Source organism: Patagioenas fasciata, chromosome 3, assembly GCF_037038585.1.
Source record: "Patagioenas fasciata isolate bPatFas1 chromosome 3, bPatFas1.hap1, whole genome shotgun sequence".
NCBI lineage: Eukaryota > Metazoa > Chordata > Aves > Columbiformes > Columbidae > Patagioenas > Patagioenas fasciata.
Window position 1 is genome coordinate 68076611 of NC_092522.1, and position 26196 is coordinate 68102806.

The window sequence follows — 26196 nt, forward strand, 5'->3', positions numbered from 1 at the left end:
ATCTTTAAAATGAGGATGGTGGAGGCACATGAAGAGGAAGAACATGTAAACAAGTGGTGGAAAAGAACAGATGTGTGCCATTTAGACACACAGGCAACTTGCCCGAGGGAAGTTTGGATTATTGAGCTAACATGGCAAAGATACATAGTCTGTTCACATTTAAATCATAAGAGGTTTTGTGCGTGTTGCATGAAGAGCATCGCTGCTACTTCTCTAAAGATGTATGTGATTTCTTAGAGTATGCCAGTGTCATGCATATAATCAATTTAGAATTCAGTTTGGCTATAAATTTCCTCAGAAATGCTGGTAAATGTTGCGCCTAGTACAAAATTCAACAGAGATACAAGTTACAGAAACCTCTCCAAGATTGCTTCAAGTCAACAGAAAAAATGCTTCCATGAGGATAATAACTTCAAAAGGTGTTACTGGTTTTGCTTTCACAGATGCATCCCTGTACTAAACCTTTACCTTTTTCAAAGTAGAGAATGCAGTTCAGTGCTGTCATTACTGTATGTCCTGGATATACTTTCTTATTTGTGAGGCCAGCTTCCCATGACCGTTGTGGACTGTAAAAAACAAAAAAAAAAACCAAAACCAACCAACCAACCAAAACCCTGATGGAGCAGGAAAGGGAGAAGAGAGATACAGGTAACATCTCTAGACACTCTGATGGAAGTAGTCCAGACATTCACAGATGACAAAACTCATCTGACTTAACCTTCCTGCCTTAGCAGTAGTCATGATACCAGTAAAAATATTAAAATGGAGCAAAGAGGAAACATATAATTTTATCCACATTAGGAGAGAAGAAAGACATTTTTTGTTCTATTTTAAGTCTGTTCATAAAAAATGGCAAGTCACCAGAGTAACTAGTGGAGAGAATCTATTATATAAGGATAGCAGCAACTTCTCCATAGTGAAATGAGTGTTAGAGCTGAAGACTATACAGAATTAGTCAGTAGTTCATTATCACAAAAATCACTATTCTAGGTGACTCAGGTTTGCACCTTCTCACCAGCATCAGAATCTCACCAACGCCTTCTCCCTAAAGCTAAAGCTTTAACAGAGAGCAGAGATTGAATACAGGGTCCTGCAGTAAGTCAGACAGGGAAAGGAAGAGAGGGAATAGTCTGCAGATGGGACAGGTGATGCTGAGTGAAGTGAAAGTTTTGAAATGAAAAGTGTTTCATGTGGGGTGCCCTACCTGGGCCCTGAGGAAGTGGACAGACATGACTTTCCCCAGCGACTCCAGCTATAGTATTTTCTCCTCTCAAAGAAGGAGAACTTAAGAGGATTTGTAATGTAAGTGTTTGTGAGCTATGCAGATCTGTTTGCATGCGTCTCCACGTGCTGCTACCAGACTCTTAGGAAGGCATTTGGTTACCCTTTATCTCCATGCAGTCATGTCCCTGTCCTTCCACAGCACCCCATTACTCCTCTCTGGGTCTTGCTCTTCGCGCCCCACTGATTGACTCCAGCCTTTCTTACGGAACACAAGCAAACAGTTCAGTGCTGCTGTCCTTCCACAGGGCCTGTGGGTATATTGTCTGCATATATGACAGTGGCTTCCTATGGCAGCTGTGCACAGTGAGACTGCGGACTGATGGAGTGGCAGGGGGAGGAGAGGGGCCACCAGCGCCCTGTATACTGAGTGCTTGCACAGTAGGACCAGATGAAGCTTGCGGACCCTACCAAAGGACTCTCCTAGTTCTCCTGATCTCACCTACAGTGACTTGCCCTCTGGCTCACCGCAGAGAAGTGGAGGAAAAGAGACAATGTGATGGTGATGGGTAGGGAAGGGAGCCAGCAAATGGTGAGATTAAAGGAACTCAGTGTGTCCTGTAAATTGCTCCTCCTTTTGAACTAGTCAGGACCAATTTTTAACAGAGCTGTGCTTGCGAGAGGACTACCAGTAGACTTTACAAAAAGAGGCTGACTGAAGCCTGCAGGAGCAGGGAGGCTAAGACTGTCAGGCTTCCTGTAGGATCAGGGCTTAGTGATTTTATTTGAGAGAGGGAGAATAAGTAACACTGCTAGGCTGGCAGCCAAACCACTAGAAAAGAATTGTGGAGTACAGGGGAGTCCAGGCAAAATCCCTGAACATCACCACCTCCTGACAGGTTGGTGAGAGCCTGCCATTGTGCAAAGGAATGGCTGAATGCACCCTGAGACATTTAACCTCCCTTTGCAAGGTTGTGAAAAAAAGTTTGGCTATAAGGTGTGCATGCAGTATGCTACTTAAAACTCTACTGTAAAGTAAGAATAACATAATTTATACCTATTTTTTAATACTTTTTTTTTAATATACCTGTAGTAACCGAGGTTAACACTGCATGAGACCACAGAGCATTGCTTGCCATGAGTTAGACTGCACAGGGTCTGCAAACAGCGCATAAGTGCACTATATGATACAGGAGAACGTCACTAATCCACAATAATGCAGGGAAACCCCAGTGCAGATTAGTGTGGTTTGTGGATTATGGACTGGGAGGGCATTTGAGGGAAAGTCGGGCAGGTCTCACTCCAGACTCCCCTCTCAGCAGCACAGTGAGCTGAGCAGTGGAAGGAGCTGCCAGGGGCCCTGCTGTGCTGCTCCGCTCCGAAGGGCATTACAAACAACGTCAATGCTGCTATTTCTTCTTTTTCACAAGTTCTAGTTGGCCCACTCTGAAGAGAGAATTGCACTCCTGGCCTCCCTTGTGTCAGTTTAAACACTTAGCATGCACCTGCTGTGCAGGCACATTAAATGAGTTTAAAGTGAGGTTACTTGGTGCATATGGAGTTGGCAAGAAACTCTAAGCTGCTCTGAGCACAGCTGGCATGGCTGCATGTTGCTGCGTGTGCAAGTCAAACCTTGAATGCAAAAAGTTAGTTTCTGAGACTTTCCGGGCAGAAGAGTAGTGACATAAACAAGTATGTTTTGTGACTATTTGCCTGTGATTTTATATATTTAGTGGCTATTTTCACGCATCCAAAGGTCAACAAGGCTCCCTAATTCACTTGAATCTAAAATTGCATACAGGATAACCATGTATTCTCACTAATGATACAATTAGCCACAAGAATTTTTAATGGCGGAGGATGTTTTCCCTTGCATAAAACTGAAATACCGCTAAATGTCATATGGATAACAGTCCAAGTTAGTATCATTATTAGTACGGTAACCATTTTGAATAAACACTTTACAAATACTTACAATATTAGAGAACTTAAATAACTGGGCCCAATATTGTCATTCATGGTCATTTCTTCCTTTCAAGAAACAAAATGAATAATCTATACTGAAAAAAGAAGAGTGGGAAGGTTTTGGCTTTGAGTCAAGTAAATTTTAAATAATCTAAATATCAGGATATTCATTATTTTTGATTCAAGACATCACAGACATCTAGGCAAGGTCATGGCTATAGATGGTATGCTTTTTTAATGCTAAAAAATGACCTGAGGCAAAGACTTGAGATAGATTATTTTGAAGAGGTTGACTCTCTGTAATGCACATTTTCCCCTCAGCACCCTGTAGGTTCAAACAATGAGTCTGTGCAGTTTGAGTTTATTGACCTTTGTGAATACAGTACTTGAAAACTGGTAACAGATTTCTTTGAAAATCAATGCCAATTGTGAAGCTGTTTGTTATTCACTGTTTTTCCTTGAGTGTGATTAATAAAAAAAATAATAAATGTGAAATCGTAAACTCAAATTGGTTAAAAATGAAATATTTGTTCCATTCTTCCTGGGAAAAGCAAAATGTAAAAGAGCTGGATGTTTTATCCGGATCTCTCTCAGACATATATACTAATGTAGTTCATCACAGACCAAGGAAACTTCTAACAGTTAATGCTGATCTTTCTATGGGAAAAGAAAACACTGTGTGGAAGTTTAATGTTACAGATAAATGCCCATACAGTAGTAGAAATAAACCCAGCAAGCTAATTTGCTTCTTCAATTTCTTTTGAACTAAGGTCTCAAAGGTAAAAGAGTTGATTCACACTGCTCACCATATTTCAGTGTAAAACATATAGGATAAAATTCAGGCCCCATTGCTGTCAAGAGAGGTTGTTTTTTAGTGATGTGGTGAAGCCAGGACTTCACCTTTGTTTCTCTTATCACCATTAAAGTCTTACATGGACGAGTGAGAATTAGAGACATTGACATAAGTACCAATTCTTCTTTAAACTATATTTTTCTGACACATTTTCTGACAACACCACACATGGCCTTTTCTCAAGGAATTTGCTATAAAGGTGTCTAAGCCTAACTGGCTGCACGGGAAATCTCTTGTGCGCAAAACCAGTTTCTAACTCTGAAAACAGACAGGAAATATGAACTATGTACCTAAAGGTCTGCAGGACTGAGGTCTTGGCAACCTTGAGCCAATCAATACAAATGTTAAAACTGAGTTATAGGGTAACTTGTCAATAGCCAGGTTCCCTGAATCAGCCGTGGTTCTAATACGGATGGGGCCCTAGAAGCTACTCAATGAAAACATTGCAAAAGCTGCTTGCCATTTAATGATTGCATTAACACCACTATCTACCATGTAATCAATGCTGTGATTGACAACTTTGCAAATCAGATTAGCTTTCAGTCTGTGTATGAGAGTAGCATGGCTAGGAATGGAAAATTGTGTGGCCCCCAATTTATGGCAGATGAACAAGTCATAACAGTGTATAAAACAGAAAATCACTGATAATGCAGATTAGTTGTAACAGCTAAACCCCAGAATATATTAAAACCACTCTGATGATTTTATTCGCATCTTGCATCACATCACTCCAACGCGGCTCGCATACAGTGAGGGGAAGTTCCCACCCAATGACATCATAGTTTGTCTTTGGCTACAGCCAGCTACATATTTTTAAAGAGGTCCTGTTTGTTCCATAACTGAACTCTTCACCTTTTGATTATATGTTTTGTTGTTGCGGGAAGGAGGTAAAGGGAAAAGGCCTGCTAGTAAATTTACTTAAACTTGGCGTTCACAGGCTGAGACTTGGGTGGGCTGCATTCCCTCCTCCGGTTACACCCTACCTGAAATCCCTGTATGTTAAATCACTTGACTGGTTCAGCCTTAATGATTGGGTCATACCCTGGGAAGCAAGTTCAGAGATACTGGAAATGTGTGCTTACAAAAACACACATAATTGTAGAAAAACATGTGGATAAACTAAGAGAGGAACACTGGGACTGCACTGAGAAAACACCAGTTATTTGGAAGAAAAAATTATCTCTTAGTCATGATGAAGTGTTACAAAATAGACATACCATGCTGCACTTCCAGTGACACATTTTTATGAATAAATATAAACCCCTTGTTATCAGGAAACTTTAGACTCTTTTTACATACTTATACCAACCTGAATATGCCTTTCTTCTTCAACTGCTACAAACGCATTCCCTATTAATTATATTTTCTTTGCTCTGTGAAAGGCTTACACAGATGTGGGAACACAGTCACATTATGAGGAGGAGTTTGGTTGTCACACAAGTACTAGGATGAGAAAAGATATTTCTATAAGTATCTGGATCTTTGAATCAGTGGAATGAGCTATCAATAAGCTTGACCTGTTGGAGAAGTTTTATGTCACAATCAAGTTAGGTGGATTTATTATTACAGTTACAGACACACGGCTTCTTTGTGTTTTCCATAGTAGTGATCTCCAAGATGGCATCAGCATGCAATTTTTTAATTGTCTGTAAATAATTGATAGAACGCAAAGTGCTGCTTTCTTGCTTCCAGATACCTGGTGTATCCAGCAAAAGTCGGGCATCCTATTCAAACACTTGGAATGGGACAGAAATAAGTATCTTCACTGCCTCTTGTATGCATTGTCCTTGCAGAGAAATTCAAGGCCAGAACTGCAGCTGGAACAGTTAGGAATGACTAAATATTTTCTTACCATTACTTTTCCATAGGTACAGTTGCTGTGGTTGTCCCTGTTTGTTCCAAAAATGAAACAGGAGCTGACCCACACCACCAGTATTCTGTGGTCCTCACTACAGCCTGGGAAATCTTGAGTTAGAGGATCCTCAGCACACCCTGAGGAAGAGACACAGACTCGATGCTGGATATGTTTATTATTTTGAGAAAGTTTTAGGTTTCAGGAAGCATGTAAGTGGTTGGATATGATATTAAATTTGTATTTTTCCCCCATTACTAAAATTGTAAGTACCATTGCTACTTGAGTTTTTTGGTCATTGTTTTTAGGGGACTGGCTGAACTTTTTGGCATGGGAAAGTTTCAAAACTTAGCAGGAAAATAAAGTCAGTGAGTGATAGAAACTGAAAACATTTTAGAAAGCAGTAGGGAAAGTAAAGAAATGATTTGTTCAAAGCTCTAGCAGGAATTTGACTTTATTCCTTTACAAGTATTCTGATACATATTCTGAATTGTCTTTGTTCGAGTAGTGAGGTCAAGACTCCAACATGGAGTTGTGGAGTTGACATGTAACTCATCTAATTAACCAATGTCATCTTCTCTCATTGTGTGATCTGTCACATTGAGATATGCTCTTTCCAAAGAATTCCTAGTGAATGGTTTGGCTTCCTACCATAGGACACAGTGATACAAGAACTTCTTTAAAGAGTCCTGGCAAGTGTGTTCTTACAAGGTGTTAAGTGATTTATACTGAGTTATAATCAGCCGTGGTTTCTTTGAACATTGCTAAGTGGTAAGGTTGCCCACAGCTTGGTCTCAGGTATTTTAGCTGGATGATTCTAGGAATATGTGTGGCAAATACTACACTGGTGACATAAATACCCATTGAGGATAATGGGACCAGGGTGGGACTTTAGCCTATTTGGCACAGCTCTCATGGGACTTCAATTTAAATAAAAAACATCCCTTCCAGCCTACATTTTTTCCAAGATTGTATTTATCAGCCCCATGAAAATGCCTTTCAAATGTAATAATTATCCATAGCTTTTGTCAGCTGAGAGTCCATCTCTCATATGACCCCATGCACTAACTCTGAAATTGCAAACTAAAAGTCAAAACAAGAAAATCTGTACCCTCAGGAGGAAATCACCTCAGCATGATCAGCATGGTCTGCAGGCTTTTTATAGCAACAATTCTTACAGCAGTAGAGATCAGAGCTTATACACAGAAATCTCCTGATGAGGCAAGAGCAGTTACGTCCCTGCACAAAGAACATGAAGGCTAGTTCCCTGAATTATCTTAATGAGACAGCTATAGGATGTGCCTCTGCAAGTTAGATTATTATCATTATTATAATTGTTATTAATGCACCTGAATCCATTTTATCTAATACTTTCCACGCTAAATTTGATGTCTTAGACAGACAGCACTGTTTTCCAATCCTTTCTTTTATATTCAGCTTTTCTTCTACACTGTATGACAGAGGCAGTTGTTTTGGCCTCTTTACAAGGTGTTCATGCTCTCATCCCAAATGCTTTTAAATTTTATGGACTTACATCTAAAAGTTGCAGCTAGTGTGCATGTGCCAAATTTATCCATCACATCTTTTGACTTGCTGAATACAAGTTGTCTCCAACCAGAGCCTAAAAGCTTTCATCAGTACTTAAATAAATTAGAATCAGAAACATTTTACAGAGATGTTAACAGAGATTGTGTATGAATTGAGAGTTAACAGCTTTGCAATCAAAACCCCAGATACGCAGCAATCTTGTTTTTACTAAGTTACAAAGACACACATCCTTTGGTTTTCTTAAAATTACTGTTTCTCTGGAATCTCCATTGGTTGGTCTGTGGAGCTGTGAAATAAGGAAATTATTTTCTTTCTTAATGGCTTTCATCCTCTACTTTATTACCACACAATAATGTTTCAACTACATTTCTTTTGGCATAACTCATTTGAGCCCTGGTTGGCATGCCAGCTTGGATCTTTCCGTCTGTTGTGGGTGTTTGCTCTACAAACAAAATCTAGGTCTTCAGCAACACTTGCCACTTACCCATGCCAATATTTGTTATCCGCTTCACTACCCAGTCTGCAGCAATGCCAAGCAGAAACATCAAGAGAATACAGGCTTTTCACATCAGCAGTCACTTTGAACTACTAGTTGTTTTTTGCTGTTCAGGGAAATTTATGTTGTGGCATTGATTTTGACACAAAACCACTTACAGAATCAAACAAATGGGGAATCTAAAGATAAAAGACACCTATGGGTATCAATTTCATGACCAACATGTTGTATTTCCCATGGAATTCTCTTTCCATCCCCACCCCTCCAGATGAATATAAAGAGTTTAAATTCATTGTCTTTAACTTACATCACATACTGCTCATCTTCTGGATTTTCTGTTATTTTGTGTTTTGCCTATAGCATTCCTAACTCCACAACTTCTATTGCTATAGAAGTCACAAAGGCCCTTAAGGTGTGCTTTTTCTTCCAGCGATAAAAGCGAGCTTCTTTTCTTTAATGGTATGGTCTGACAATCAACATCTCCTTCTTTAGAGGCAACATGTCTTAACTTGAGGACAATCCTCAAGTCAGTATAGCAGTAACCAGCAAGAATCTTTGCAATTCAGAAGGTGCACTCACAAGAAAGAGTACTTTAACCAGTAGTGTCTGCAAGAGTGGAATCCTAGTAATTCCAAAACCCCACAATTACATTTATCAGCTTATAATCACCATATAAGAGCTGTCAGAGAAGGATTGCGGCATTTGCACCACAGCTGGAGTGTGAGAGAACTCATGCCTTCACACTGCAGCGATATCAATTGTCTCTTGGTTTGGGCTGTACCTGATGGTTCAACACCTGAGGCTGGATTCAAAATCTCTAAAATGGGGAAATACTTGCATACAAGAAGGTAGAATGAGTATTTTTCCCTATGTCTTGTTTTCTTTCAGCATCAAGTAGTTTATAATTACAAATGGATATTCTCATCAGAGGTGTCCGAGCCTGTCTAAGGAAAGGAGCAAAAAGAGACAAGTCTCAAGCTGTTTCTTTTAAAGTCTTCCTGAATTTTCTAATCTAGGAAAATGTCACTATCGGCATTTCCACTGGTTTTAGCAACACAGGGAACCTTATTGAAGACAAGATTGTTGCAAGCGCAGCTGTTTTTAGTCCTGTGCCAATTAAACTTGCTCAGGCCAATGGTATTAAATACTGGCAGCCACACAAGTACTAGCAATAAGAAAAAGCAGTTTGGATGGTGCAAACTCAGGTATGCTCAGAAAGCTTCAGACACCAAGTGTCTCCTGTTGTGGTTGTATATGAAGCCTTTAAAAGTAGTAGTTACTGTTTTTATGAAGGCATGTGAAGCTGCTCTATTATTTTGGTTTTGAGGAACTGGCACATATTCTGCTGTCATTCCTTCACGCTTAGAGATGTTAAAGCATCTGAGGAATGAAACAAAGAATATCATGCATAGAGTTTTAGAGACTGTTCTGCATATAAAAAGCATCTAAAGGTAAAATCCTAACCCCGTTGGTGCTGTGGTAATTATAGCATCTACTATATAAAAGAAAGAACCACAGTGACTGGTTTCGCTGAAAAGAAAAGTGATACTCCATTTCCTCTGTGAAAGAGTTGAAGGTTTTTAAAATGCTGGGTTTGAATGTGGAGCAACAGATACTGAAAATACTTCATTAGCTCTCTTTAAATAATACACTATAATAAATGAAATGTGAAGATTACAACATCAAGCAATATAGCTAGTCAGAATTAAAATTGTTTGTGCACATGCATTATAATTCCTTCTTTAACGATTGGTCCCTAGCCTCTTTCACTGGATGCAGAATGAACAATGCTGAATTAAGCACAGATATCTAATACTGCCCGCTTTCTATTCATTGCCAACTCATTGCTTCTCTGTGTGCTTACGTTAATTTCCTTTAACAGCACTCCCATGAGCTGCGGGCTTGTTTTTACTTCTGAAGCACCAAGATTAAAGAAGATGTATTCATCAGTGTCAAACAAGACTTGATTTCTTTATCTTACACATTATGAAATACCCAGAGTATTTATGTGATACTGCCTGTTGACTTCATTTTCAGTAGTAAGCTACTCTAAATGAGACCTCAGCCTCTTAAGACTGGAATTATGAAAACATATTCCTCAACCCCTTCACAAAATCAGATTCAAGCAATGTAGCGCATGGCATCACACATTTTTAATAAAGAAAACATAATCTCTTACAATTTCATTAGAATTCTGTAAAGAACACTCAGCAGCCTCAGTCATGATCCTTCCCTCCCTCCCCCTTCTAATTTTCATAGAAATGACACAGGGCTTACATGGAAAATAGCATATTTTACTGCACAGCTCTGCTCCAAAGTAGAAAAATCTATTCTGTGCACTGAAAAGGCATGGCTTAGTGTGCATGTGACAGTGAGACAGGAAGTCTGTAGTTAACTTTAGGTTACAATGTATAAAAGGGATGAACTGAACTTATAACTGAAGTTATACTGCATGCTGGATTTTGCAAATTCAGTATGACTTCATGTAATATAAATAATTTTCTTAATGAGAAAAGATCAAAGCTAAAAGAGGCCTCACTTTCTCAACTAGACAGTTGTTTTGTTGTTTTATTGTTGAGTTCTGGTTTTTACACCTGTTAGTACTACATTTCTCTCCCAGCTTTTTCTTTCCTTCTTGTGCATACACGCACAAATTGCAGGTCAGACCATCATGTTGTGGTCCAAGATTTGATACACCTTTCATATGCTGGAAGAAAAGTTACAAAGAGAATGAAAAGGCTAATACATGGTTTAAAGGAGGGCACGTAGGGTTAGGGTAAGGCGGTTGCCCCTGGGTGGGGAAGGTGTCACACAGCATTCCCAGGGCCTACAGCCCGTGCAGCACAGCAACTGCCCTTACACTCCGTCAGGTTTTTCGTATCCAGGCCTTTCAGCAGTCAACATCTGCAATGGCACCTGAAAGGTCTTTAGCCAAGTGGAAGGCAACCCCCATCAAGATGGTCAATGGTCAGAAAATCCAGGCTGTAAAGAGCTCTCTGGTCCAACCTCCTGCCCACAGCAGGGCCAGCAGCATGGTCAGGCCAGGCTGCTCAGGGCTGTCCCCCCTCACTTGTAGAAAACCCCTGAGGAACCCGCACAACTGCCTCAATGTCCTCAGCATGAAAAAGCTTTGTCTTCCACCCAGCCTGAACCTCTCAACTCAAACCTGTTGTCCCTCAGCCTCCCACTGTGCAGCACAGTGAAGACCCTCGCTGCGCCTTCGTGGCCACCTCCCCATGGGCTTTGGGGCGGTTCTGCTAGCCCCCCAGTGTGGTCTCTTCCCCAGGCTGAGCCAGCCCTATCCCTCAAGCCGCCCCGCACAGGTGGGGTGGCCACCCCTCTGAGATCCCTCCGGTGTGTCCGTGTCGTTCCTGAGGGGGGCGGCCCGGCTGGGGGCAGCGTGAGCTCTGGGCTGAGAGAGGGGGAGTCTGGGGAGCTACGGGCTGAGAGAGGCAACCGCCTCCCCGCAGCTGCCACTGCGCTTCCCGCCCTCAGAGTCGCGGTGTCACCGGGCTCCTCCGCAGCTCGGCCAGCGCTCCTCCGCGCAGCACCAGCGGGTCACGAGTCTGCGTGGAGACGCCGCTGCGACAGTCGCTGCAGGGACAGCGGCATTTCACCGCCCGCACGGCCAGCACCGTGCCCGGCCAGCTGTCTCCACAGCAGCGCTCCCAGGCAGCCACCCCTCCAAAGCGGGTGCCCCCAGGCCCACCCGCCACTTGGCTGCAGCTGCCGGCCAGGCGAGAACCCCGGTCCCTGGAAGGCAGTGGCGGTTGGAGACGGCTCAGGAAAGGGGGACGGGGGCGAATCGCCCACTCTGATTATTGACGGCTGCTCCAGCCAATGGCAGCGGGGCAGGGGTCGGCGGCGACAGCGTGGGCGGAGCGAGCAGCCGACGGGCCGGCGCCGGGGAGGCCCGGGCTGAGGAGGTGATGGGGGCGGGGCGCGGGGGCGAGCGGGGCGCGGATTGGCTGAGGGGCGTGGCCGGCGGGGTTTTTCCCGGGCTGGGCGGAGGGCTGCGGTTTGGCCACTTCAATTTCGTATGTGAGCGCGAGCGGCGGGTGTTTGGGCGGCAGGTACTGGTGAGGAGCGGGCGGGAGGGAGGGAGGGAGCGGGGAAGCGGGTCCCTGGGGGAGTGTGGCCCGCAGCGAGGCGGTGGGGAACGGGGGTTGCTCGGGAGGGTGGTGGGGAAGGAGAAGGCGGGGGGCTCCGGGCCACCGCAGCGCTGCGGGGGCGGGCGGCCGTGCGCCGAGGGGGCCGTTTTTCACCGGACCCGTCCGGCGTTTTCTCCCTCTCTGCGCTGCGGGCGGAGCCGGGCCGGCCGGTTGTAACTGCGGTCGGAGCTGCCGTCTCTCTACCGGCCCTGAGCGGCTGCTGGGCGGGCGGGAGGTCGGTTGGGGGCTGTCAGAGCCGGGGCTGGCCGCGGGAGGAGCGGGGACGGCAGGGGGCGGCAGCGGCACCGAGGAAGCGTGTCCGGAGCGTCGGCCGCTGCGGGGGAGATCCCCTCCCCGCCGGAGCCCCTCGGGACAGTGAGGCCTTTTTCCTTCTCCTCGGGCGGGCAGAGGTCTCTGGGCGGCTGACTCCTTCCTCCTTTCCGCGGGGGTTTGTGCGTTGGTCTCGGCGAGGCGAGGCCAACCGCCCGGAGCTGCTTCTCGCCGCCCCTCGCCGCTCAGTTTCAAATGTCCCTCGCGCGGCGGCCGCCGCGGGCGCTGCCCACAGTCTCCGTCCGCCCACCCTGCCGAGGGGCGGCTCGGCAGTGCGCCCCGGCCGGGGCTGGACGTGCGGTCACCGCGTCTTCCGCGCTTTTGCGTCTTCCACCTCCTGGTCTGAGGCGCGAAAGAGGAGTGCTTTTCTCCGAAAATCTGCCCTGATTTCTGTCGGTTGCTGTCCCGCACCCGTCGTGTGAATGCTGTACGAGGAGGGGTTGTTGTTGTTACTGTGTTTTTTTCTTTCTTTTTTTTTTTTTTGTCTTAAAGCACCACTTCTTATTCTGATAACTTCATCTGTTTGCATCTTGGGCTGTTTCTTTCTTAGAGCTGGAAGTGAGAAACGGCAGAAAAATGAGCTAAATAGGTAAAAATAATTTTTACTCTACTGAAATATGCACGTAGGAAGCTAAAATGTAGACAATTTGTTCTTTCAATAAGTAGAGTTATGCTGTATACCACAGATGTAACCATTAACAATCTAAACAATTTAGATCCCTTTCCTGACACTGAATCTTTCAATAGCCCCAAGTACCTGCTCTTGTCTACATTACAGGTACATCTTTGACCATTTCATTTTGTTCCCTCCCATTTTAATCCTTAAATATACCTTGCACAGAAGTTGTCAGTAGTCAGGTAGGGGGTGAAACTGAGGAAGACTGTATATTCCTAATTTCCTTTCTCTTCTGGATTAGAATAAAAATAATTGTAGAATCCTATTGTATGTTCTTTATCTGCTATTTAATAAAAAATAGTCTACTGTTTGAAATGGGGTGATCTGGCCTCTGCCTGAACACTGTGCACAGAAGTCTTTAAAAAACTTGAGATGTTATTTATAACTTTAAGCTCAAAGTTCTTTTCCTATTATTGTTCTTCTTAAAGCTTTGATTACAGTACTATGAAGTCTGAATACTCTCAGAAGAACTGTTAACACTGTGGTAACATTTTTAGTGCAGCAGCTCTCCACAGGTGAAGATCCCACTAAGTTGAAGATAATCCCTTTTGATGTTAACAGTATTATGCATACATGTGTATGGCTAGAATGGACTTAAAGGAGGTTATGTTGTGAATGATTGCTGATTGGCATAAAGGGAACTGGCTAGAGAGTTTGTCATCTTAATGATTATGATTTCCAGAAACTGCCACTGAAATAAATCAGTGCCAGAGAACAAGTAATAGCCAGCTAGGGAGTAAGTTTAGGTTAAGGTGCTTTGATACCAGTAATGACTAGTAAGCAGTTCAATGAGGATGTTTTTTCTTATAAAGCTGTCTCAAGACCCATTTTTTATTAGAAACATGTAATTTATAGATTTTTTTCATTGACATATAGTGCTTTGCTTAGCATTACTGCCTTATTTTCTTGTCTGCTAGCATGGGTGCTTCCAGAGTGTTAGTGAAATGCAACAAGGACGTAATTTTGCAAAACCTAACCTTCAGCAAATTCTCATAAACTTGCATATTTCTAGATTTGGAGAGTTTAAAATGGCAAAGTACTTTTTAAACAGGAACTATCTAAAAAATAAAGCTGGATCCTTTGGTATAATAGTTTAAAGTTTCAAACAGCACATAAATTTAGTCCCTAAGCTACAGAGCCAACTGGTTATAGAACAAACCCAATTCAAAACCTGTTTTGTGTCATGTTGGGTTATGCAGGAGCCTTTGGGCTTAGAATATGGCCTTCCATTCTGTGTTTTCAGAGGTTATGGATCTTGAAGATTATGTCAACAGTTTGTACCTGTGAAAAACAAGCTTGACTTTAACAATGTTATTTGGAGTGATCTAGACAAGGCTTTCAAAATGTACACATTCTGTGTACACATGTGTTGAAGAAAAGAGTTCAAACTTCTTAACAGCCAAGGCCACATGGAATAGACTTCCAGGCTTCATTCCTTTGGAAATTTACCTTTTGTTCCACTTCTAATTTGGTAAGTCTTCAGCAATTGCAGTCAATTAATAAGAAATTTTGAATTTTGTTACCACTTTTTGGTATAACTTAGGAAGTAGGAGCAAACAAGGGCAGGGCTCTGAAGCTGGTCAGACTTGCTGATGTCTGTTATGTGAGTTTTAGGTGGCAACACTATGGACTGAATAGTTCTCATTTGGGGAGGGTAACCTGAAGAATAATTGTATTACTTATTGGATTCAATCTGATCTGAATCATGTAGTGAGTGTGGACATAGGCAAAATATGCATTTTTCATTTGGGCAACTCCAAAGTCGTATGTTTAAGGATGAAGAATGTGGATCATAGGCGCAGAATAGAAAAATGTTCTGGGAAGTGCAGACATTTAAAGGAGGTATTGTGGATTGTTATTAATAATAATTTGAACATAAGTTGTCTTTAAGTTGTCCAAAAAAAACAAACTAGGTTTATAAACAACATAAAATATAAGATAAAATCTTTCTGTAGTTGGGGCTTATGGAATTCCTTTTTGAATTCTGTGTTAACTTTCAGCATTTAACTTTATAAAGCTGATAGTAATAAACTGAAAACATTTAAAATGTTACAAGAACTGGGAAGCATGTTTCACTACAAAAGATTGATTATTTAGGGACTAAAAGGAGAGGAAAAAAAAATTGTGACATATTTACCTGTAATGTGGACAAGGGCAGATAATAGTGGCTATGAAAGGATTCAGTGCCAGGAAAGGGATCTAAATTGTTTACGTTGTTAATAGTTATGTCTGTACCATACAGCATTACTCTATTGAAAGAGGACAAGTTTTCTACATTTTAGTTTACTATGTGTAAATTTCAGGAGGGTAAAAATTATTTTACCAAAGGTGGTTGTGTGTAGCCTATTTGCCATTATATATTTTTAAAGCAAGATGGAATGCTTTCCTAAGATACGCTATTTCAAATGGTGGTTTTGTTCTGGAGCTGATCATAAGTTGGAGGGAGCAAGAAGAGAGAAGGTGGGCTTGCTTCCTCATCACAGGCAAAATTAACGCAAGCAAAGCAGTGTTGGAAAACTCTCCATTGTATTCTTGCACAATGGTTGGACACAAGAAGGGATGGGAGCAAGAAAAGGGGATGTGAGAGCGTGTGATTGTGTTATAGCCTGGGTTATACGAGAAGTCAAACTGCATTGTAAGCGGTTATTTCTGGCCTTCTAAATTGGAAGAAAAGACTCCTCTTGACTTTAAGAGTGTTAGACTTTGCTATAAACAGCAACACTTCTACTTTTTAAAAAGAGATAAAATCAAAGTGTAATTTAAATGATTGCAATTTTTTTTTCTCCTATTTGGAATGGTGTTCACATTTAAAAATATGTTACTTGTGTAAGCATAGTTCAATTTCACTTACCTTTCTAAATTTACTTGGATAATTTTTGGTGTGATTTGACTTCAAATTTATGTCTTTCTTATAGGTAAAGAAGATATTGTGCTGTTATCCAGTTGTAGTTGGTTGCATTCTACTAATCTTCAAGACTTCCATTGAGTGAAAGGTAACTCGTGATTTTTTTTTTTTAATAACAGAAAATTCACTGTAGGAATTCACTACATAGGTGGAGTTCTGTGTTCTGTTTCACCTTCTCAAAATATTTTTGCTGTTGATGTGATAAATTTGCTTTATATTACAATTTTGTAATATTATGCAGGAAAGAACATACTGATACAGTAAGTATTTTTACTTTTAGCAAGTCTTAAATTATTAAAAACTTTGTGATATGAACTCTTCTGTGATGGTAGTTTTACTAGTAACTCATTTCTTTCATAGAGTTCACCTTGTCTTTAAATGCTTTGTAAAGATTTACTGACTAGGTGAAGGCCGTGCCAACAGAATATGGGTTAATTACTATTGGGTAATTGAAATTAGCCATTGTGTTTGGCTAGTGAAATGAGAAAATTATGTTCTGTGTACGGTATGAGATTATAGACTTTCATATAATGCAAGTGGGACAGCTCAGCAAGAATTCCGGCTTGTTTATTTTAACAGACTTGGGGAAAAAGAAGTTTGTTTCTGTTGCAGTAGTGTCTGATGTTTTAGTGGCCCTATACAAACACGGCATTACAGCAACTCTGTAAGTACTGCTACCTCCCCAACAAGCTTTATAGGCATTGTTGACAGTAATTCTGGATAGCTTTCTCAAATTTCAGTTTACAGCTCATGGCTTGGTTTCTCTGTTTTATATTCTTTATGTAGTTCTCTACCTCTGGCATACTACCTTGAAAATAGAAATAATCTTAAGAAATCTATGGACTTTATATGTAAAACTTCAAAACCCAACAAAACTGGAATCCTGTTTCTATTCCCAAGTGATTCGCTTTACCTTCTTGTCTCTATAGTCCTGAAACCTGGTTTTTTTTTTTTTTTTTTTTTTAATTTTTCCCAGCTCTGGAGGAAAGCTGAGGCTAGGTCTTTTCTCATTCTTTTAAGACTAGAGGACTCAATTATAGGTAATGTTTATGAGGTCTCCTAAAGGAGAATTTCAGATGCCTACCCTTTCCCCTCTGCACATCAGAACTTTCTTTGATGGCATTATGTTTTGTGGCCGGACTCAAGTATGTGATGCTTTGAAGGCCTGACTTTGGTTAAGCTGGCCTTTTGTATAAAAACTGATTAGCTGGCTCTGGATGTTCTCAGAAGCAGATAGTAGTGTTTTTCGGGGAGTTTTTTTGGCTGGTGATTTTTTTTTTTCTAATGAAGATAAGGTACTACTGCTGTTCATCTCTGTGTAGTGCTTTTATTAATAGTAGCTTGGCTCTTCAGAGACCTTGTGAAGGAGCACTGCAGGAGGATCTTCTCTTTAACGCTGGAGGCTTCTTTGTCAGTGTCTAGGACATTGACTGGATGTTTTACTTAACATCTGCAATGGTGCTTGTATTTGTCTTTGCCTTATTTTGTCCTCCCTGGATTCTTGCTGAGGGGTGTGATGTGACCTGTCTTTTAACTTACCTTGCTGTTACTAAGTGATGCAGCCTGTGCATTCTATAAGGTCATTGTTAAAAGACTTTGGCACTGTATTATAAAATAGGGTTAGCTAAGGACAGTTTAAAGGAATCTATGGATTGCCTCGGTGCTCTAGGTTTGAATCTTTCTTTTTGCTTCTGACATTGTCTATGTGGTTTGCAGTTCGCAAAGCAGTAGTTCTGGAGAAATGTTCTGTAGGAAAAGATGTTCAGTTACTGGAAAATAAAAATAGACTCTAAAGAAGAAGTGTGGACTCTCTGAAAGATCAGTTTCATCTTAAATTGCTTGCACTGATGACAAAGCAGAGTTTAACCAAATATTTATTGTTGAAATTACTCTGTAATTAGTAGTGTTGTACAGCTAAATGTAACACCAGATTTTACTGTAAATTACTGCTATCCCATTACTGTGGCTTGAGAAGTATAGACTATAACTGTGGTATTCTTTTTAGTGGCCTGGATAAGAATTTGACTACAACGTTTTAAGAACATAGGTTTTGTATTTTTAATAACATTCTTCAGTATGTTTTTAAAATGCATCATGTGCTCTCTTACCACAATGGAAAATAAGAACAGCTTTCTCTAATTTGAAATACTCAGTTATCCTGTATATGGGATTTAAAATATATATTCGTATTGCAAGCCTTTGAATTCATACTAGGCAGACCTTTACATTCTGGTTGACTCAAACCAAAATTAAAATTTTATTATAAAAATATGCACTTGGGTTTCACATTTGGTGGAACATTTTTATTGCTTCTAGCTACTCCCAAAAGTAAGGATTCATTAATAAAATAATTTCAATATACTGTGTATGTCCTGCAAAGTCCTGTGAGTTTGAACAATTCAGATTTGGATCTGAAAGTTCTTGTTCAGTTTCCAAATATATTGTTTTGTCCTTTGTAGACATAGCTTATAAATGAACTATTTGCTGTTTCCTCAGCTGAAAGAAGCTGTTTTATCCCATTTGGCTTACTCCTTTTGAAATTGTTCTTAAATGCGTTACTTAAATAATACTGTAAATGTTCCATCATCAATCAGTTAAAGAAACGTGGCAAAATAACAAGCCTGTGTATCATTGACTTTCCCTTAGAGGACTGGATACTTTTTTCTTATATGGCTTTTTGGGTGCTTTTCCTGGTAGGATATTGCATTATTGGACCATGAATCTGAAGCAAATCCAATGTCCGGAGAAAAGAGGAGGCGGGGGAAAACCCAAAGAATGTTGTAGCATAAACTTTGTACTTAAGTCCTTGTTTGGTCTGAAGGCTGCTTTGTCCTCTCTTTGGTCAACGCTTTTGTATTGCAGTAATCTTTTGTCAAAGAGACAGGTTAGCTACATAATGGTCAGAGGCAGCTGCTCACATCAAGGCTGGGATTGCTATACATCAGTGCTACTACTCCTTTTTTCAAAAACTGCAATTGCAAATGACTGTAGTATTAAACCTGGTTTGGACCTCTAGTTATGTCATGTTAATTAACTTCAACTGTTGGATATTTGGGCTTACTTTCACAGTGTAGTTTCTCTGCTTATAGTATTCTTGAGGATATCTTATAGAAAGCATTAATGTTTAATGAGAAAAATTGTAGAGGAAAAAATTGTCAGATAGGTGAAGGGTTAACAACTTTCCTGCAGTTCAGAGCGAACAGGAATGTAAAAAAAACCAAAGTATTAAAAATCTTTTGTATTGCCTATTTTGTGGGTTGTCATTAGGAGAGATGGTTAAATAATATTTTTATTTAAGAACTTAAGGGTAGTTTGGTTGACACAAAAATGGTGTTGATAAAAACTTCTTATAGAAGATGCAGGAAACTTCATAAAGCTTTTTTTTTTTAAAAAAATTGTTATTGGGGTTCTTTTTTGCTTTGTGTTGTGGTGTGTGTGTTGTTTTTTTTTTTACTTCGCATGGTCATGTTGGAGGTCAATTCTTTTTCCTGACAATACTCTTCTGACATTTGATCAACTGTTACTTCAGAGCTGAAATTGCTGTATTTTTAGCAAAGGCAAAAATCAATGCAGAACTGAATTACTTGGATTTAGTGTGTTAGAATTTGTACTACATATTATATGAAGAAGTGATCATAGTATTTGTGATAGGAAAAGTGCTAGGAGCTAATGTAAGATGTTGTTATAAAATCGATGTAGTCATGGTTTTTTGTTGGCTTCTGACCTTAGTAAAGATGTATATCTTCTTTCATTAGGAATTAATTGTATTTTCCTTGAGTGCTATTTTCTTTTTTCTACCTTCTGTTTGTTTGTTGGATGCTGTTTTCTGTTAAATTTGGTCCCTTTTTTAATTGAGTTTTGCAGTTTCTTTTTGTGAGGTAACTTTTTAGTGGAAAAGGTGCTTGTTTATTTGTTTGTTTGTTTTCCTGTGTGTGTGTTGTGTTTGGTTTTGTGTGTTGCTTTTTTTAAAAAAAATTTTAGTAAACTTAGGTGATTGTTAATATGTACTTAGTTGAGCTGAAACTTAGTAGTGTAGCAGGCCTACTGCACTTTTAGAGCATCTTTTAGAATAATACCCTGTTTTTTATAAATCCTTTTGAATGACACTGTTAGGTAGTACTAATATGTTGCCAGTGGTTTCTGCGGTTTGTCACATCTTGCTTGTTCTTCCCTCACCCTTGTTTTTTTTTTTCAATATAAAATGGAATAAAGGAAATAAAGGAAACAAAGGTGGTGTGTATGATGTGTCTTATGTGTGTGTGGTGGCTTTTTTTTTGGTGGCTGTAGAGTTTTTAATTTCTTGCAGAGAAGCACAGATTTTGCTGACTAGCTTCAGGTTCTACCTGCCAGCAGTGTGCTGGAACCAGTGAGTTACCTAGAAGTCTGTTGCTGCTCCGTGTGTGTCTGGGGAGTGTTTGCAGGATGGTGCTGGTTTGTGATGGTATCTGTTTGCTGTCAGATGACACTTCAGTTCTTGAAAGTATCTTGTCCTAATTTGAAGTAGAGGGTTCCTCTATTCTTGCGCAAAGCAATGGTGCTTCATAACAAATATGACTCAGATGGGTCTAATTTTCTTACACAGATGCAAAATGTCTGATTTTGTGCAGTTAAGTCTTTTTCCCAGATGTGTTTAGGTATAGTATTATTCCCTGATAGTTCAAGAATGTAACTGGTACTTGAATAATTGTGTGGAAATTCTCTTACTGGAGATTCTTGTTGTAGGGGCTTGAGTAACTTTCTTACATGACAGAACAATATTAGTTTGATTTCTATACAGAAACAAAGTTGGAAAGTTTTGCAGTGTGTGCTTCCTGTATAAAATGAAAAATGAAACAATCATAGCATAGCAACTTTGAGTCAAAACAAAACTTAGTGGGTATTATATATTTTTATTAGAACAGCAAGATTCCAGTATAATGAGAGTTTCACCTGTATCATTGTTATTGTTGTTTGCTATTGTTAGGGTATTAGCAGTTATCTTTTTATAGATATGCCATTAGATTTTCTGCAGACTTGATATTATAATTATTTCTACTTTTCAATAACATAAAGTAAAATTACAGAAATTTGTTTTCTTTAAAGATATTTTTGTGGAGCATTATTAGTCTGAAATGGTATGTAAACTATGATGGCATGAGGGGAAAATGTACCACTGTGTAGGAGTGCATTAGATCTGGAGATACTTGAGACATTTCTGGCTGTGATTCATTATTTCTTTGTTCTGGTTTGGTGAGCTTAGAGAGTAGAGTGTGACTTTTGTACCTTTGATCATATGTATCTTGTATGTGCAAACCTTTGAACAGCAAATTTGGCCAGTAACTAGGTTGCTGTTTTTTTTTTTTTCTTCAATACAAAATTTGAGCTAATTAAAGTCATGGTATCAGTGGGCAACTCCATGGATCATTCAAGGACACTACTTTTGAACAATTGTTCCTATTGTGGGACCTTTAAATCAAGAATGTACTTACAGCAATGCCTTTAAAGTAGGAGGCTGAGTATCTGTAGTCTGTATGGAGGTTAAATTAAGCAACTGAAGTCGGGCTTCCATTTTCAGCAGATGTTTTGAGTATGATTTCTTTTCCCTCTGCTTCTTTTCAGTTTATCCTCTGAAGGTGTGGTTCCCTGCATTTTTTTCTCCTCTTCATCCTTTCAGCTCCAAGCAAGCCCTTTGTAACTTCTCCTCCCCACTTCAGTTTCTTCTGTTCTCTTGTCTTTTTTGATCTCCCCTTGAATTAAGTGTAATCACTACAATTGTTTACAAGGTTTCGTACTACTGAAGAATTGAAGACAGCTAGTCATCACTAAAGAAACATTTGTAGTGAGTTGAAAGTGGTCTGATGGTGATACACTGCAAAGGTATGCAAAACTTTTTGTCTCTGCTGTAAGAAGGAAAATGTTACCTGAGCCACAGCTGGAATATTTAAATGTTACACTACTTCAACATGGAAGGCTTCTTGTTGCTTTATATGAAGGTGATCACATTCATGGTTTTAGCAGAAATTGAAGCAGCCACCTCAAAATTCTGTGTTTAAAATAGGCAACGTAGCTGTTACTGCAAATGAGGTAGTCTCATATAGATCTTACATCAACATGATGACTGTATAAAGATTATTCTGCAAAATCAAACTAAGCTGAATATGCTCTCATGCAGTGCTTCTAACCTTTTGTTTTGAAAAGAGTTGTTCCTTCTTTCACCCTGCTAGGCAAAGGGATATGCTGTGTTGTCTTTTAAGGTATGTCTTCCTTTGCCTGAAAAACCTTTCCATTTACTCAGCTGTCTCTATGCTCCAAAAGCACTGCCATAGGTTGCACTTACTTTTCAAGAGTATGCAGTCATTCACATGATAAAACTGTCTTTGATGCTGATACCCTGAAGGGCTGGTCATTCTGCAAAGGGCTAAACTGTTCTGCAAGAGTTTTGCCAGCAATTTGGTGCTTTTCAGTCAAGAGAGCATGTATACTACATTCAGTTTTCCAGTTTGATCAACTGATTTGGTTGTAGTTACTGTTTTGAACCATTTCCATGTTTTGTTGTTTTGCTGCTATTGTTCAAAGCACACTTACAGATTTTACTGTAGAAGTCTGGAGGAACAGAACAGTAAGATCCAGCTCTTCTTTAAATTTTTGGCTTGTTGCTGCATAGGGAGAAGTGATAGCAAGAGAAAGTCACTAATGCATGTGGAGTGCATAGATACAAGCTCCTGGCTTTGACTTCTACTAGTTTTCAGTTTCGTATTGCTGTGCTAAGGGAGGCATAACATTTGGGGTGAGGAGAGAAAAGGAGGAATCTAAAAATGCATTTTTTTTTTTCTTCTGTTTTGTTGTGTGTGTGTTTGTGGTTGGTGATGTGTTGTTTTTTATTTGTTGTTGTTGTTGTTTGTGGGTTTTTTTTTTTAATTCGAAAGTCACCTATTTTTTTTTTTCCTCCAGCTTTTCTGCCCTGTAAGGATAAGATGTATTTGTTCTACCTCATGGGTTAATGTGGCTACTATTTTCCTTCTTACAGATAATGCGCTTTGTGGCTATTTGTCTAGCATCGTAATGCAAGTGGTGATATTCAGAGGTCTGACTAGCAGCTAATTCCTAAATAGCATAAAGTAGAAAAAGTGAAGAGACTTGCAGTCTGATGTAATGCAGTGACTCTGCATTATTGTGGTTTTGTGTTCATAAGATATTTGAGTCAGCATAGCAAAGGATGATCAGTAAGATGCTACTGTTTCCTGTGAGTGGTTTTATTTCCTCTTAAGTAGGAAATTTTGACTTAAACATTTAATTCAATCTATAAAGCTGAAATATTTCTAAAACATCTTCACTGACTGTTGCTGTTGACTTAAAGGATGTATAATAAATACAGGAACATTAATTAACAGAACTAATCTCTTCTGGTTATGATAGACTGTCATTGCCTACAGTAATATCATATTTTTAAGATGTGTGACTTCTCAGTTAAAAAACTTCTTGCATCAAAATGGTTAGTTACGGTGACTTTCTAAAATCACTACCAACAGTTTGCACAAGAGAGGGTGTTGAAATATAGCAATCCTTAGGCAGAAAATACCTTTTAGGGAGGGATTTATTGTAGTGAAAATTATGATTCTTTTGCATCTTGAAAAAGGAAAGACAGATGTATTAAGAGATTTCTGAATGTTTTCCAATGATTTTATTTTTTAGTGATCTTATGACTATTGTATCTGTGGTATTCTGTAGCTTACATAATCATTGGGAGTCGAGAGCGTTATTAAATATGAGGTATCTCCTGACCTTTTGGAAAAGGTTGACATGCTGTTATGAGAGTTCTAAATCAGATCTGCTGAGTTCTTGTAATAAGATGCCAAAGACCCTTCACATTTTTCTCTTCCCCATAGAATCTCAAGTATATTGTAACTCTATTTATACTTTTTTTTCTCTTCTTCCAAGTTAAGAAACTTCAGTAAGTAGCTTAAGCTCTACACAGGCTGCAAATGAACTTCAGATGTATTTTATGATAGATACCTCTAACATACCCTACTGAACTTGGTATATCCTTCAAAAGAAAAATACATGGAAGTTGGTAGAGTCAGTTCCCTGGGTGAGACCGAAGTGCTTTCGATTTTGGCTATATGTGAAGATGTCTGTGTCTAAACCGTCATTGCAGCTTGGAACCTGTCCATTAGTGTTCAGATCAGAAGTAGACAGACCACCCAGCTGCGAATAAAAGTAACCTTTTGTTTTGGGACTTTACGCTTCTGTTTCCATACATGGTGGTTGTGCTCTCTGCTTCCAGTGCAAGAGGTCACCATGCCCAATACAGTAAACTGCAACAAATTCTGTGACCTTGTGACAGGGGTACAGAAATGATGCCGTGAGTTATTTGTAGTCTGAGGGACTGCCGCTGCCAAAATTCCTAGACGAATGTAAAAAGTTTTGTGAGATTTGTCAGCTGTAACTGTTGAGATATGTTGATAATCAGCATGAACTCTATTTGAATACTTGCAAAACCATAATGGATATATGGCCAAAATTATCGAACTCGCAATTCAGGAGACAGGTACTTTTTAATCTACATCATCCTCTCTCCATGATCAGTTCAAATACCTGCAGCAGGCAGAGATTCTAGCTCTTTTAGTGCTTTTATCATTAGTTAACTGTCCATGTGTTCCTGAGTGCAGTTTCTTTGGGTTAAAGGCATAAATCAGTTTGCATTCTGAGTGTAGTGGTGGATGGGGAAAGGATGGAAGAAACCCAGAAACTCATGATGAGAGTCCTGCAAGCTGAATAAATTGGATTTAGAGACCTCCTCTATCTAATATCAGCTGAAATCGGCTTATGTTGCTGGATTTCCTTTTGCTAACTTATTTCAAAAACTTTTTAATGAGTGTGGTAATAGTATGGTTAATGTAGGACATAAGCAGTAGAATTTCTGTGCAATCAGTTTTTCATGTATTTGAAATATTGTTCCCCTCGTGTTCTTTCTCCTTTTTCCTCCCTTCTCTGCTCTGGTGCTCCGCTATACAATATTCAATAGCAGCTGGAAGTTAGTAATATGGGAGTACTGAAATACTAGTCTCTCTTAGCTAGTGGTGATAATATATATTGTTGATCTTCTTGTAATCCTCCTCAGAATTAATTTCAAGTTTATCTGAAAGCATCAGGACTTCAGATATTTGAAACTAAGTTCTAATGGAAGAACTCATGAGACATGCTAAAGAGTAAAGTTAGGAGCCTGAATTTTAGGAAAGCCATCTTCCAGATCTTTACGGAGTTAGTCAGCAGGATCCCCTGGGGAACAGCCCTCAGGAACAAGGGAGCAGAATAGAGCTGTCAGATCTTTTAGGACACTTTCCATAGAGCACAAGAGCTCACAATCCCCAGGTGTAAGAAACTGGGTAAGGAGGGCAAGAGGCCAGCATGGCTGAGTTGAAACCTGCTGGTCAAACTAAAGGGCGATAAGGAAATACACAGGCAGTGGAAGGAGGGACAGGTATTCTGGGAAGAGTATAGGGACATGATTGAACCTGAAAGTTACTAGAGAAGGATAACAGATTAACAGGCAGTATTACTGCACAGGTCTTATTTCTTTAGGAAACCAGGCCAACGATTGTAATGTTTCAGTGTTCTTGTTGGAGTTCAAAATAGTCTTTGTCATCCTGTTCCTAGCTCATCTGATGATGGTCAGTATCTCATCTCAGTTTGGCTAGATTATTAGCTGGGTTGAGGTAGGGATACTAGTTTTATTTTTGTGAAATACTTGGCATCTGTCATAGGAGAACATAAAGATACTCTTGTCTTAACATTTCTTTATTTCCTGCTTCCCTTGAAGAGCATGATTAGTCATTTTATTTGTGCTTGGAGTTACAGAATTGTTGAGGTTGGAAGATGGAGATGGCCTGGTCCAATTCCTTCTGCACAATGTGGGGTCACAGAACCTTGTCCAGTCAGGTTTAAATACTTCAAAGGATGCAGACTCCGAAACTTCTTTGGGCAACCTGTTCTTGTGTTTGATGATAGTCAAAGTAAAGGATATTTTTTTCCATCTCTTATGTTTAAGTAGAATTTCCTTTTTTTTTTGATTTGTCCATATTGCTTCATATCATTTTACTAGGTACCACTGTGGAGAGCCTGGTTCTGTTTACTACCCTCCATCAAGTCTTTATACACTGTGATAAGATCTCCTGACCCCAGACCTTCTCTTTCCCAGGCTAAACAATTCCATCTTTCTC

At 39.9% G+C, this 26196-nt stretch overlaps 1 protein-coding gene across 19 annotated transcripts in view; it reads left to right on the forward strand.

The window, feature by feature from the left end:
* The first annotated feature begins 11920 nt into the window (after positions 1–11920).
* The window catches only part of EPB41L2 (erythrocyte membrane protein band 4.1 like 2), a 103506-nt gene continuing 89230 nt past the window's right edge, over positions 11921–26196 (forward strand). For 16 of the 19 annotated variants that reach the window (XM_071806550.1, XM_071806545.1, XM_071806554.1 and 13 more), the window contains exons 1-2: positions 11921–12008; positions 16008–16085. The gene's annotated coding sequence lies outside the window, so the exon portion shown is untranslated. Of the gene's footprint in view, positions 12015–12966; positions 13006–14335; positions 14564–16007; positions 16086–26196 lie in introns of those variants that run through there. The other 3 variants (XM_071806546.1, XM_071806547.1, XM_071806548.1) reach the window with 3 other exon arrangements.